At 48.2% G+C, this 14,782-nt stretch overlaps 2 long non-coding RNA genes and 3 gene segments (V, D, J or C); 2 read left to right on the forward strand and 3 right to left on the reverse strand.

The window, feature by feature from the left end:
- Positions 1-14,782, reverse strand: part of LOC125168484 (immunoglobulin heavy constant alpha 2-like) — a 350,186-nt gene that overhangs the window by 286,744 nt on the left and 48,660 nt on the right.
- LOC125168486 (immunoglobulin heavy constant gamma 1-like) overlaps positions 1-14,782 on the reverse strand; it is a 533,257-nt gene that overhangs the window by 227,444 nt on the left and 291,031 nt on the right.
- The window catches only part of LOC125168481 (immunoglobulin delta heavy chain-like), a 724,259-nt gene that overhangs the window by 176,916 nt on the left and 532,561 nt on the right, over positions 1-14,782 (reverse strand).
- Positions 1-14,782, forward strand: part of LOC125168523 (uncharacterized) — a 242,250-nt gene that overhangs the window by 141,578 nt on the left and 85,890 nt on the right. The window lies entirely within an intron of this gene.
- The window catches only part of LOC125168518 (uncharacterized), a 157,433-nt gene that overhangs the window by 140,978 nt on the left and 1,673 nt on the right, over positions 1-14,782 (forward strand). Inside the window, exons 4-5 of one of the 7 annotated variants that reach the window (XR_007153164.1) lie at positions 3,180-3,185; positions 4,716-4,728. This is a non-coding gene — a long non-coding RNA (uncharacterized LOC125168518). Of the gene's footprint in view, positions 1-2,119; positions 2,131-2,915; positions 2,922-3,179; positions 3,186-3,253; positions 3,264-4,585; positions 4,599-4,715; positions 4,729-6,469; positions 6,473-13,691; positions 13,702-14,782 lie in introns of those variants that run through there. The other 6 variants (XR_007153166.1, XR_007153163.1, XR_007153167.1 and 3 more) reach the window with 6 other exon arrangements.

Genomic DNA, 14,782 nt, shown 5'->3' on the forward strand with positions numbered 1-14,782 from the left:
CTCCCGTGACTTTCATCCAAATAAGGACTGTGACACGATGATATGGTTTGAGGCAGCACAGTTATTCTTCACGTTATCATGTGGAATACTTCTATTGGGATGAGCATCATTGCCTGGCTCCTGATGTGGCAGGAATGGTTTTAGTATTTTATGTTCAATATGCTGTCAGGTGTGGGCTTTCATAGTGGCCATGATCATGTGGAGATAATTTCCTTCTCCTTTTTAATTGAGTTATTTTAAAGTGATGAAGATGTGTTTTTTTGTTCATGAAAAAACTGTGTCTAATGATTTTATGAATTAATTAAGGATGGCTTTGATTCAATCATTCCCTCTGTTAATGGAGGACATCAGATTTTTGCATTTGTGTATGTTGAAGGATACTTGCATTTCAGGGATGAATCACACTGGAGTATCATGTATGATCCTTTCAGTGTGCTGTTGAATTCAGTAGGCTCGTACTTAATCAAGGACTTTTGCATGTATGTTTATCTGAGACACTGGCCTGTAGTTTCCCTTCTTGTGGTGTGTTTCTCTGGCTTTGTTGTGAGAGTAAGGTGTCCTCATAAAGTGCATCTGGGAGTGGTCTTTTTCATCAGCAATTTATAATAGTTTGAGAAGTATTGGCATTAATTATTCTTTAAATATTGTAGAATTTTAATAAAGCCTTGGTTTTTTTTTTTTTTTTTGGAGGGTGAAGGTTTTACATTAAGGACATCTTCTTACTAATTTGTGTTTTGTTCCTCTTGTATTTTGCATGAAAGAGTATTGGTGGATTATATAATGCTAGAAAATGTGTAATTTGTTCTTGGTGATCTAATTGTTGACCTATAAATATCTAAGTTTTTCCTTTATGATCCTTTTCATGTGTTTAGTTCAGTTAGGTCTCCTTTTTCAGTTCCGATCGCATTTGTTTGAATCTTACCTATTTCCCTAGGCTACCTAAGTTTTCTAAATTTCACTTATCTTTCCAAATTTAAATTTTAATGAAGTTGATTTGTTTTCTGTATTTGTGATAGTGTTTTTTCTCTGCTGTATCTTTTTATGTTAATTTTATATTTATCTTTTTATCTCAATGAAAATACCAATGCCTTTTTTAAAAGGAATCTGAAAAATATACTAATTCATATGTAACCACAAAACACATGGAAGTAAAAAACAAAATCATGAAGACGAGAGAACACTGAGAGGGAGAACACTTCTTCCTTCTAAATATATTGCAGAGATACATTAACTCCAACAGTGTACTGCTGGCATGAAATGAGTCATATAGACCAGTGGAGCTCATTACGGAGCCAAATGTAGAATTGTGCACATGCAGTCAGCAAATCCTCCATGAGATTTCCAACAATGCACAGTGGGGAAGGATTGTGTCTCTTAAACATGGTGTTGACTAGGGGCGCCTGGGTGGCTTAGTCAGCTAAGCATCCAACTTCCAGTCATGTATTGTTGTCATGATTTGTGGGTTTGAGCCCCACATCAGGCTCTGTGCTGACAGCTCAGAGCCTGGATTCTGTGTCTGCCTCTATCCCTGGGCCTCCCCTGATCATGATCTGTCTTGCTCCCTCAAAAATAAAAGAAACATTACAAAATGGTGTTGATATACACATGCAGAATAATGACATTTGGCCGTAATCTTGCATCATACATATATGTCAACACAAACAAATCTCAAAATCGATTAAAGATTAAGCAGAACCCTGACCCAAAATGCCTTCGAAGAAAACACACAGGATAAACATCATGCCATTCTCTTGACAATGATTTATTTGATCCAAAAGCAAAATCACAGAGAACCATGGCAGACAAGGGGGACTGCATCAAACTAGAGAGGGGGCAAATCAAACAGTAGCAGGGTGAGAAGGCAGTCTATGAAATGGGAGACATTACATTAAAAATATTGAAAAGGAGTTAATATCCAAAATACAGGAGGGAATCTTAACATCAATAGCAAAAATCACAATTATAATCATAACAGTAAGCACATCACCTGATTAAAATTTGGGTCAAGCATGTAAATATCCATTTTGTAATTAAGGTTGAAAAAATGTCCATCCAGCATATGAATGGTGTTCATCATCACTAATCATCAGAGAATTCCCCCCCCCCCAGATCCACTGAGATATCACCTCACAACTGATAGCAAGGCTAGTATAAAATAAGGCAAACACAACGAGAACATCTCAAGTGTTGCTGAGGATGTGGAGAACAGGCAATCCTAGAATTCACTTGATGGGAGTGCAACATCGTGTAGCTACTATGGAAAACTGCGGTGAAATAACCCACTAAACTGAGTTCCTAATCTGCTCCCATACAGTTGACTTCATGTCCAGCTGAGTGTGAGGAAGGTCTGGGCCTCATGTTCTGTGGAGACGAGGTGCAGAGACAGGTGGATCCAGTGGATGATTCCTTAACTACTTAAGTAGAATGGACCCTTGGCTGACCGTTTTGTAAGACTTGACTCAGTGTGCCTCCCCACTGGTTGTCTCTGGCTTCCGAACTGGATGGAGAACAAAAGGAGTGAAGGGTAGAAACTACCCTTTTCTCTCACAGGAACGTGTATATACTGAGAATCCTTGAGAGAAAGTCGCGGAGTTGATGAAGATGCTGTGGGGTTTCGACAACCACAAGGGTCTTTACTCATGGTCTCTCTTCATGGGCATCAAAGGAAAACCTTAAGGAAAGTAAAAGGAGAGAGGACCTGCTCAAATGTATTAAATTTAGATCACTTGAATGAGTCAGTCTCCTCTGTTTGAAAATCACTTACATGTATCTTAAATGGTGGCCCGTGTACTTGTGAGGCACAGGTCTGTATATGAGTTGATTTATCCCCGAGCTTGGTCTCTGTCAAGGTCGGCACTATTATATGACTGTTCACTCTAAATGTTAGAAGACATCTGTGTTTGTAAATGGTTTAGGAAACAGTGTGTACTGTTTACTGGTCAGGATGAAGCTTGCAGGGCATGATGAGAATGATGCTTCACAGGAAACCTGACCCTGAAACACTGGTTCCGGATATGAATTCTGAGATCTTGGGTGCCCCCTGGAGACCTGTGAACCCCCAGGTTACCTACGTGGCTCCTGGTGTCCTGTGTGTTCCTGATGACCTGAGTGCCCCCAGGTGAACTGAGTGGCAACTAGTGACCTCAATGCCCCATGGAGACCTGAGCATCCCCCTGGAGGTCTGAGTGCCCCATGCAGAACTAAGCGACCCTGGTGTCCTCAGCTCCCCCTGGTAACCTGAGCACCCCAGGAGATCTCAGTTACCCCTGTTGTCCTCAATGCCCCCTCATGACTTTTAGGTAATCTAAGGGCAAATTGCAATTTTTGGGCCCATGCTCAGCTCTCAGAAGTCCTTTGTGGTGTTTGAGACAGCTCTGTGACTAGGCCTATCCTGTCCTGTTCACCCATAGAGGCGGTTCTGATTGTGTGGCTGTTAATCCTGGGGGAACCTCCAAGGGTGTGGCCAGCACCTGCTTTATCCCTCTTCCTCTTGCCTAACAAACTGCCTAACTGATGGACATGTGGCTCTTGTGGTCTGGACCCTAGTATGTGATATAGAATATATGATAGTATGTGAACCATCCACTGCATCCACTCTGCTGGGGTCGGTGGATCCAATTCCACCAGAAATTACTGGTTGAGATGGAGAACCCCAAGATGCTGCTAGTGAGGTGCAGAGTGTGCAAGGCATTCAACAGTTGGGCACAACCCCTGCAGCTGCACCTGGGACAGGACCCCTGGGGACAAGGAGACTCAGCCTGGGCCAGTCACCAGCAGTCACAACCATTCCCATTATCCCACATCTGACATCTGAAACCCTCACCTTTGGGACCTCTCACCAGGCACAAGGAAGGCCGTACAGTCTCTTCTGTTTCTTGAATACAGTTCTGCCTTCCTTAGGGACTTCAGCTCTCTCTGAGGAGAGAGCTGTGGGCTCCCACACCCTGAGATTGGAGTTATCTCTAGATCTTGAGAAGTTTGCCTGTGTTGGAGGGAGCATGTCCTTACAAGTGGACAAAAATTGAGTCAGGCTCCCCTTGTCCTTCCAGGTCCACCTGTGGGCATCTCTTTGTGGATCCACAGGCTTGTTGGTCCTCGGTCAAGGCAGCACTTGGTCTATGAATTGTGTTGGAGGCAGGTCAAGTGATGGCCTCACCTTTCTGATCAGATAGTGAACAAATGAGTGGATCACAATTCACTATACTCTATCTGTCCAAAAGATATTTGAAGGGATCCATATTTTCTCCAGAAAACTTTCCAAATCAAGTCTTTAAATACATTCAATTTTAACAGTCATTCCTCACATAACTGCATAGGAAAAATCTATATTGATGTCCAGTCTGGTGTAAATATAACAAGCAAAGGACCCTTGTTCCCAGGATCACATTTCTTTTCGTTTCCACACTGATGTATTAACCTCACCTGACAACTACCTGGAAAGCATGGGCACACCTGGAGACTTCTGATCTTGATGGTTCTCTGCTGATGGGGTTTGCTTCCTCAGTCATCTGCAAAGCTTGGAAGCAGTGCCGACATCTTTAAGTGCACAGACACCAAGACATGGACACCTTTCTGTCACCTGCAGATATGATTCCCATGCATGGCTGGTGTCTCCATCTCCTGAGAAATTCCCATCCAACACAAGGGGCTGTTAACTCAGGGAGGAGGCACAGATTTCACAGAAAAGTGGGGGACTCTTCACTGATATGGCACAGCTACCATCAGTGTATGAGGTGAGAAGTTAATGGCACTAAAACAACCACATTAATGAAAGTGGATTGGCTGACCTGGACAACATTGGAATCTAAACATTAGAGCCTAAAGAAATTGTAGAAAATGTGTTCATAGTCCTGAAGGCATGTGCCAAGAGGATGAATGCTGAGTTAGCTGAATAGACTTCAAATAGAGATCAGAATGCTAGATAGTAGATAGATGATAAGTGGATAGGTGATGGATGATAGAGGGTAGATAGATGATAGATAGATAATAGATACTTTTATGTTATATTAAAGTCATTATAGAGGAGTCACATCGTTATGAATGTATTTGAATGAAATTACCCACTATTGGCAATATTTGTTAAAAGACCATAATTTCATACGGAAAAGAATATTTGACACCAACTTTAGATATACAAAAGAAATAATTATGACTTCAATTATTTCTGAATACAGCTTCCACATGGGGTAGCACATGCCTGCTTGTAGATTCCTCCTCCCTCTCGGGCTTTGGCTTCCATTCCCATTTGTTCCCAGGGTCTCCCTTCCCAGGATGTCCTGAGCTCTGGGATGTGCAGGGACAAGAGCTCTGTCCTGGATCTGGACCATCGTCCCTCTGGCCTAACATTTACAGCTCCTTCCAGGCCCTTGCTCAACCACCAGGCTTCTGCCCAGCAGGCTCCATCCCTGCATCCACCACCTGCCAGTCTCCTTCTGGACTCTTCCATTCATTTCCTGTGGATTTAACAACAGTTTGTTAGGTTGGCAGGTTTCCTAATAATAATTCGCCTTGAGGAAAGAACTGTATAGGTAAACCATGACAGACTCTCTCCACAATAGCCTTGAGTTCATTCCCATGATGTTATTATTTTGCACCCCATCTCAGCCCCTTGACCCCACTGTCTTGCATTAGAAACTGTCACTTTCATGAACTGAACTAAATCTGTCCCCCCTACAAAACTGGTCCATCCTATCTATCTACTCTATATGGTCATCAGACAACCACCAAGCTAAGAAGGAACACAATACAGAGTGTGAAGACATAAGTGTTTATAGAAATAACTTTATAAAATTTTATCTAATCAAAGTAATGATATTTACAGAAGTAACTTAAATATGGTAAATGACCATGTTTATTATAAGATTCTATGAGTTTAGATGAACATAATCAAGTTACAGGACAACTGAGTAACCACAGGTCAAAGAAATGTATCATTCTCAGGTCTATCCAAACCCTCTCCTTTCCACACCAATCAGTTTCCTATCTCTCCCTTTCTCTCTGGGCCTCGCGTGTTCTCTGTCTCAAAAATAAATAAACATTACAAAAATAAAGATACGTACAGGTCAGTGAGATTTAATGGAGAACCCAGAAATAAGCCCCTTCATCTTTGGTCAACTGAATTTTGACAAGAGCAGACAACATGACATTGGGGAACAAATGGTCTTTTTAATAAAGGGTGCTAGACAGCTGGCTATCCATGTGAAGAGGAATGAAATTGCGTCCAGACCTCACACCATATACACACATCAAATCAAAATGGATCAACAGTTTAAATGTAAAATTATGACCTCTGGAAGCAATATATCGAGATAAATCTTCATGACCATTGGGTTTAGCAATGCTGTTAGAGATGACACCAAAGCACAAGCAAGGAAAGAAAAAGTAGATAAATTTAGTTTTCTCAACATTAGAAACCTTTGTATACCAGAAGATGATATCCCCAAAGTGAAAAGACAAAGCCTAATGGAAGACAGTATTTGCACAGTATTTGTCTGGTAAGAGCCTGTTATGCAGAATGTATAAAGAGTTTTTACAACTCATCAACAAAAAGACAACCCAATTTTTAATATGGTCAAAGGGTTTGGATATATCTTTCCCCAGTGCAATCATACAAATGGTGAATACCAGTTGAAAAGATATTAAACATCAATAGTCCTTATGGAAATGAAGATTTAAACCACAGTGAGATACCCTTTTACACGCACTAAAAATGCTCTAATCAATACAACTACAAAATAACAAATGTTGGTAAAGATGTTGAGAAATTGGAACCCTTCAACCTTGCTTGTGGAAATGTAAAATGGTGGAGACTATGTGTAAAATAGTTTGGCAATTCCCCCCCCCTAAAAAAAGATAAAAACATAGAATTGCCATATGGCCCAACAATACTACTCCTAGATGTATATCTCGAAGAATTGAAAACAGTTGTTTAAACAAAGTGCATGTGCACATACATAGCAGCACTGTTCACAATAGCCAAATTGTAGAAACTATGCAAATGCATATCGGTGTGTGAATGGATAAACAACGTGGGGCAGACCCTTAAACAGGAATATTATTCTGTCATGCAAAGAAATAAAGTAAAATGTTGTGGCTGTAGAGAATACTGGTTTCTCAGAAAGCTATCACAGAACTCCACATCTGCACTTACATCTGGAAATTTAAAGCAAAGCCTTGAGCAGGTATTCATGTTCCTGTATTCATAGCCGCTTCTTCACAATAGCCAAAAGATGGAAACACCACAAGTAACTATTCACAGGTGAGTAAATAAACAAAATGTAGTATATACACAATGGAATATGATTCAGCCTTAAAAAGGAAGAGAGTTCTGACACACACTAGCACACCGACTGAACTAGGCAGTCATTATGCTAAGTGAAATGAGCCAGTGACAGAAGGAAAATACAGTATGGTTCCACTTAAGTGAGGTGTCCAGAAAAATCATACTCAGAGACACCAAGTAGAATGTGGCTGTAGGGGCCGAGGGGAAATTGGAATTGGGATTTAGGGTTTTACAGATACAGAGTTTCCCTCAGGGAACATGACAACGTTCTGGAGATGGATGTACAACAGTGTGAATGCAGTTAATGCCAGACAACTGTATGCATAAAGTGACTTACATGGTAAATGTTATGTTACGTACATTTAATCAGAATTTAAAAATGAAGGACTGATACACGTCACACATGGGTCAATGCAGAAAACATCCTCAGTGACAGAAGCCATCCAGAAAAGGCCACTCAGGAACCATCTTGCTCTTTTTTTTTTAACATTTATTTTTTATTGCTGAAAAAGAGACACAGAGACAGGTCATGATAGCGGGAGGGGCAGAGCAAGAGGGAGACACACAATCTGAAGCAATCTGCAGGCTCTGAGCTGTTAGCACAGAGCACAAAGCAGGCGCTGGAACCCATCAATTGGAGATCATGACCTGAAGTGAACTCGGCCTTTAGCAGACTGAGACCCCAGGCGCCCCAGGAACCACCTTGCTCTTTAAATCCCCCCAGGTTACACAGATAGGGGAAAGTCTCAGGAGCACTTCCCCAAAAGAAACCGGATCAGAATGGGAAAAGACATTTCACAGTGGGGCAGGAGGGGACACTTGAAGTGGGCCTGTGGTCTGGGTTCTAATGTGGAAACGCAGGGATTTCCTCATTTGGGGTTCTGTGGTGGTTTCTCGGGAGGGCGTCCCCGTTTGGGTTAAAACACACCAAAGTATCTCATGTGAAGTGGCAAACGCGGCAAAGAAACGAGCGTCCAGATAAAGTGTATTTGCGCTGCTGTGACACGTTCACTGCACGTCTGAAATCACAGAGTAAGGTACTCCTCCAAACAACAGTGTCAGCCCCGCATGACAGAAGCAAGAGAGGGGTCAAACGCTGTGACGTAGGCCCACGCCCAGACCCAGCTCACCCAGGCGGAGAGGCCACGGGCCCTGCAGGAGGCAGCACGTGAGCCAGAGGCACGTGGGAGGGTTCAATTGGTGGCCATGTGTCTTGGGTGCAGCGGAAGCAGTGGGATTTGGAATTCCGGTTGTCCACAAGACACCACGAATAAGCTGTTAGAACTGCGAAAACCAATGAAGGGACATCTCATCGAAGTGGACTCGGGAGGCGGGGAGGGGAGGCTGGAAGGCGGAGCCCAGCACCCAGGGTCAGGCTCAGGAACAACCCACGGCTACAGACCCAAGATTAGAACCCTCGGCGGAGAGAAACCCCAGGCTCAGGCCCCGCCAGGGGGAGCTGTGCCCTGCGGCTCCTACAGGAAACCCACCGCGCCTGCAGCCGGGCCCGGGAGGCGCCTGCTCGCCCTGCAGCCCTGCTTTCCTCCTGCGGACCTCGCTTCAAAACCACCCTCCCAACTTCCTCTTCTCCGCGAAACAGCGTTCCTCTCCGTGTGCTCCCCACCCGGCCGCGGTTCTGCCACAGCTTGCTGGGCCCGGATGGCAATTCTCCGCTACTCCTGAATAAACCCACTTTTGCTGGTAGCGTAACTGGCGGCGTTGTTTCCAAGGGCAACGGAAGGATAAACGAGGACACTCGCGGGATAGGGGATCAGCACGCACACACCACGTGCACGTCTGCACGCTCCTGACGACCCGTCGGAAAGAGAAAGGAGGAGACGGTGCCATTTACAACCGCCGCAGAAGGAACGACGTGCCCCAGAGGAAATCTGAGCAAGGAGGTGGCAGGCCTGCTGTCCCAGGACAGGGCGCTGGGGACAGAAACGGAGGAAGACGCACGGGGGCGGAGAGCGGCTCTGTGCTCCTGGCCGCGGAGGAACCGACGCCGTGAGCGCGTCTGTCCCGCCCGGAGCGACCTGCAGCTCAGGGGTGTCGCACCGAACTCCCCACGGCGCCGTCGCAGACTCGGGAGGGACACCCCGCCCCGCGCGGAGGCTGAAGGGACCCGCGAGGCCAGAGCGGCGGGAGTGCAAGCTCCGCCAGGGGACCCCGCTCCTGGACTGCGAACCGCATGAGGAAGCGGCGGGAACCGAGTGGGCGCGGAGCAGGAACACGGCCGCGCGGCCCCGCCGCCCGGCGCCGGTGAGGTAAGCCCCGCGGGGGACACGGTGTCACCGCGCACGACGCCGCGCAGGGTCCTTTCCCCCCAGGGTCTGGGGAACACCGCTGCCCTCAGCCTCCAGGTTCCCGAAGCTCCTCCTCCCGGGGCCTGGCTTTCTCCTCACCTGCTCCTGCCTTGGCGGGACGTGAGGAGACCGGGTTCTTGTCCGTGTGGACGCGGGGCCACGTGCCCCTGAATCCTCCACAGCGGGTCCTGAGGAGCCGGGTTCTTGTCAGTGTGGACGCGGGGCCACGAGCCTTTGAATCCTCCACAGCAGGTCCTGAGGAGACCGGGTTCTTGTCCGTGTGGACGTGGGGCCACGTGCCCCTGAATCCTCCACAACGGGTCCTGAGGAGACCGGGTTCTGGTCCGTGTGGACGCGGGGCCACGTGCCCCTGAATCCTCCACAGCATGTCCTGAGGAGACCGGGTTCTTGTCCGTGTGGACGCGGGGCTATGTCCCTCTGAATTCTCCACAGCGGGTCCTGAGGAGACCGGGTTCTTGTCCGTGTGGACGCGGGGCCACGTGCCCCTGAATCCTCCACAGCGGGTCCTGAGGAGACCGGGTTCTTGTCCGTGTGGACACGGGGCCACGTGCCCCTGAATCCTCCACAGCGGGTCCTGAGGAGACCGGGTTCTTGTCCGTGTGGACGCGGGGCCACGTGCCCCTGAATCCTCCACAGCGGGTCCTGAGGAGACCGGGTTCTTGTCCGTGTGGACGCGGGGCCACGTGCCCCTGAATCCTCCACAGCGGGTCCTTAAAGGACCGGGTTCTTGTCCGTGTGGACGCGGGGCCACGTCCCCCTGAATCCTCCACAGCGGGTCCTGAGGAAACCGGGTTCTTGTCCGTGTGGACGCGGGGCCATGTCCCCGTGAATCCTCCACAGCGGGTCCTGAGGAGACTGGGTTCTTGTCGGTGTGGACGCAGGCCCCGGTCCTCCCGAATCCTCCACACCGGGTCCTGACGAAACCAGGTTGTTATCGGTGTGGACACGGGCCCTCGTTTCCCTGAAGCCTCCACAGCGGGTCCTGACAAACCCGGGTTCTTGTCAGTGTGGACGCGGGGCCACGTGCCTCTGAATCCTCCACAGTGGGTCCTGTGGAGACCGGGTTCTTGTCCGTGTGGACGCAGGCCCAGGTCCTCCCGAATCCTCCACAGCAGGTCCTGACGAAACCGTGTTCTTGTCGGTGTGGACAAGGGCCCTCATCCCCCCGAAGTCTCCAGAGAAGGTCCTGACAAAACCGGGTTCTTGTCCGTGTGGATGCGGGCACTTGTCCACCCGAAGTCTCCACAGCGGGTCGTGAGGACACCGGGTTCTTGTTGGTTTGGACGCGGGCCCTCGTCTTCCCGAATCCTCCTCAGCGGGTCCTGTGGGGACCGCGTTCTTCTCGGTTTGGACGTGGGGCCAAGTCCCCCTGAATCCTCCACAGTGGGTCCTGAGGAGACCGGGTTCTTGTCCATGTGGACACAGGTCCAGGTCCTCCCGAATCCTCCACAGCGGGTCCGGAAAAGCCGGATTCTTGTTGGTGTGGACACGGGACCTTGTCCGCCGGAAGGCTCTACAACGGATCCTGAGGAGACCGGGTTCTTGTCGGTTCGGACGTGGGCCCTAGTCCACCCCAAGACTCCACAGCGGGTCCTGTAGAGACTGGGTGCTTGTCGGTTTGGACCTAGGACTTCGTCTTCCTGAATCCCCCACAGCGGGTCCTGATGAAGCCGGTTCTTGTCAGCATGGACACAGGCACTAGTCCTCCCGAATCCTCCGCAGAGGGTCCTGTGGAGACCAGGTTCTTCTGGGTTTGGACATGGGCCCTAGTCCTCTTGAATCCTCCACAGCGGGTCCTGACGAAACCAGCTCTGGTCGGCGTGGACGCAGGCCCTCCTCTGCCGGAAGTATCCACAGTGGGTCCTGAGATCAGGTTCTTGTCACGAGGCCAGGAACCTATGTCGTCCTGTTCCCCCACTGTGAATGTAATGGCACAGACTTAAGGTCAGAGTGGTCCTTCATGAAGAACTCCTTACATTGTGTTGTCAAGGGCCTGTCCTCCAGGTTGGAAATGGTCAAGGATCTTGGGCGCATGACACAAGGCAAAAACAAAAAACAAAAACCCCACACTCTTTGAATTGTCCCCAGTCTATCTTAGAGTTGGATGGCGTCACCTGGGCTTGACCTCTCCCAGTGGGCCTGTGCTGCCATGCCATAAAAATCCAAGTCCCAGGAATCAGAGCTTCTCTCTTCCTACCTCTGTGGGCTCTGGGGGCTTGGGGAGCGTCTTCCTCAGAGCCTTCCCCCTTTTTTTTGTCTGTGTCTCCTGCCCTGTGCCTTGGCGTGCTTGTCATGGTCTTTTGATAGAGTGAAAAGTCTGGAGGCTCCTCTAGGGTGTCTCTGTAAACAGGCTGTGGATACTTTGAGTTTTCAGTGAATGATGACTTTGGTGGTCTTGGACCAATTCAGTCAGCTGCAGTATGTCAAGTGCTGTAAGAAACACCTCGGAGCCAATGACGAAGACCACAAAAGCCAATCAATGTCCTTGTCTCCCTCCCTTTGGACAAATGATTCCAGGAAGCCTTGCATTTCCATGATGGTATAGTGCCTGTCACCGTTTCTGTCTCTCACGCTGGTCCTTGGACATGTAAGTGTAGTGGATTGTGACAGGGAAAATCTGGGATAGAAGTTATTTCTTCCCAGAGTCGTGTTCTGTGGCCTCCCACACTGAGGTGTCCCACTCAACACCTGACAGGTGGGAAGCCATTGGCGACAGCAGTGAGGATTTCAGCCACTAGGGGGAGCTTGCCTTGGCCAAGTCCTCCACCCTGGGTGCCATGATGCTTCTTGTAGATTTGCCTCCATCACTAGCTAGGGCTGGCTAATCAAGCACAACACCACGGTGCTGGCCGCAACACACTGGACCAAGCAGCTAGCATCTTCTTTGACACTAATCTAGGAACACTGTCCTCGGTGTCCACCTCCTTTGGAGGTGAATATGAAATACACACCCCTGCACCCCCAGACTGGTGCCTGCTTGTTTGTCTCTGCAGGGAGTCTGACCTTTTATGGCACTGATAATTTAGGGTGAGGGTTTCTGGCAACACCTGGCATAAGCCCAAATCAAAGCTACAGACCACCAGCAAGCACCAGCTCCTTCCCACAGCAGCTGAGACGCGAGGGTGAGGAATGAGTGAGCCATTCTTAGGTCTAAGGCATTGTAGGGGGGCATCAGCTAGGCTCCCAATCCCATCCTTGGGGATAAATGTATTATGGGACCTCAGCTTCTGTACTGAATTAAGAACATGTAGACTGTGACCTGCTGAAGGAAGTGGCAACAGCAAGTCACAGTGGGTGACAGGCAGCTCCCTAGGCATCTGAGCTCTCGCTTGGGGTACATGAGATGTGCGGGCCCCTTGTGACTGAAGGTGGGGTTTCAGTACACCCCCAACAAAGGAAATGGAAGCACAGGATTTATGACTTACAGAGCCCAGAACAAGAGGGCACAAGGACCAGGGAAGGGCAGGCCTACATCCCACATTCACAATAATCAGGACATAGAAAACAGGGTAGCAAGTACAGGATTTCTTGGGAGTGGATGGGGCTGAATTTGCCAACTTTCAGAGGCTCACCTCTGTGTTATTCTAGAAGGTGCTTGGAAAAGCAAAGTGGGAACCCTAGGCAGATTCTTATCTAAGGTAAACTCACTGAAAAGTAGGCAAGAGAAAGAGAGCAGGGATTCACATTTACCGGTCTCCCTCTGGATGCCAGTCATCCATAGACACTTGTGCCTACCTTTATGATTGATTTATGGCATGCTCCTTTCAACCTCATGGTCTCAGTCTCCCACATTTGGAAATTTGCTCTCCAGAGAGGCACGGCTTGCACTAGGTGGAACCTAATGCCAGTCCCCTTCCCTCACAGCCTGCAAAACCCCCGTGTGGGACAGGCAGTATGGGTGGGTGGTAGCCCTATATTATCCTGAACCCACGTTGGCACTGGGGGAAGACAGATTACCTGGAGAATGAGAAACTTTTCAGTCCACAACAGCGCAGTTTTGGAGAAAACTCATGATTGCCAATAAAGGAGCTTGTGTCAACTTCTCTTAATTCTGGAACCAGACACGTCCGCTCAAGACACAGCTGTGACTCAGGTCCTCTTCCCAGAAACTAAGGCTCAGTTTGGGCTCTTACTGGCTTAAAAACTACATAAAGGCCACAAGCATTCAGTTTTCAAGTTTTATTTCAGAGTGCTGGTCGTTCACCATGAGAGACCTGGTGTCAGAGCCAGGATGTGCCTGAGGACCCCTGTGTCTCCCACGGACCCTTGGAAACGTGGATGTCAGCTGTGCCGCCTCATTACTGTATTTATACAGATGCACCAGGTGCATTGTCTGTAGTTGTTCAGGGGTTGGAGGCTGAATTATGGATTGTCTTCTCCAAAAATCCCTTCCTTAACTTTCTCTGTGTTTATAGTTTTGACATTTGTGGAAACAACAAAGAGGAATGCAGCTATTATGGCATAATGTGACCAAAAACCACTCTGAGATATACCATGCATTCATGACTTTGCCTGACTGACTGAATTCTTCTTGGAGGGGCCCACTGTCTGTGCTCCCACCAGTGCCTTGTCCGTGCACCATGGAGGATCCCAGCTTATGTGGCAGTGGCAGTTCCTGTTATGGTTGCACATCCCTCTGTGACTGCATTTCTCTGGGATACAGTCATAATTCATCTGAGCCACACTGCCATTGGAGTAGGTATCCTGACAACTTTCCAGAAGCACAGGAAGTACCAGTTCTCACATGACCAATCTCGGTTGTTCCTGTGCTACGATGTGAATCCAGCCCCAAACATCAGAATCCTGGATCTCAGACAGATGGAATCCAACATGCTCTTGCAGCTGAGGGAGATGTGTGACATTCCTACACTGCAGCCTTCCACATGGCACGTCTGTGTGGGAACGGGGTTCAGCGTTGAATTCCCCGGGGTCGTCTGCAGTGTCCATGTCGACTGCCTTTGTGATTGATGGTATAGCAGACATCTTCATCTTTCCCAGAATTTCTTCCAAAGCTTTCTTGGCAGTGAATAGTGCGGTCAGTGCAGTTTCCGTGATGGCAGCAGCTCTCTTCAGTGCACGCGGTTCCATCTTGCATATGGAAGTCATCAGGGTACGCCAAGGACACCCCTTGGCAGTACTCTGGAAGATCAAGTATATCTTCGATTGTTCTGCA

Source organism: Prionailurus viverrinus, chromosome B3 (assembly GCF_022837055.1).
Source record: "Prionailurus viverrinus isolate Anna chromosome B3, UM_Priviv_1.0, whole genome shotgun sequence".
NCBI lineage: Eukaryota > Metazoa > Chordata > Mammalia > Carnivora > Felidae > Prionailurus > Prionailurus viverrinus.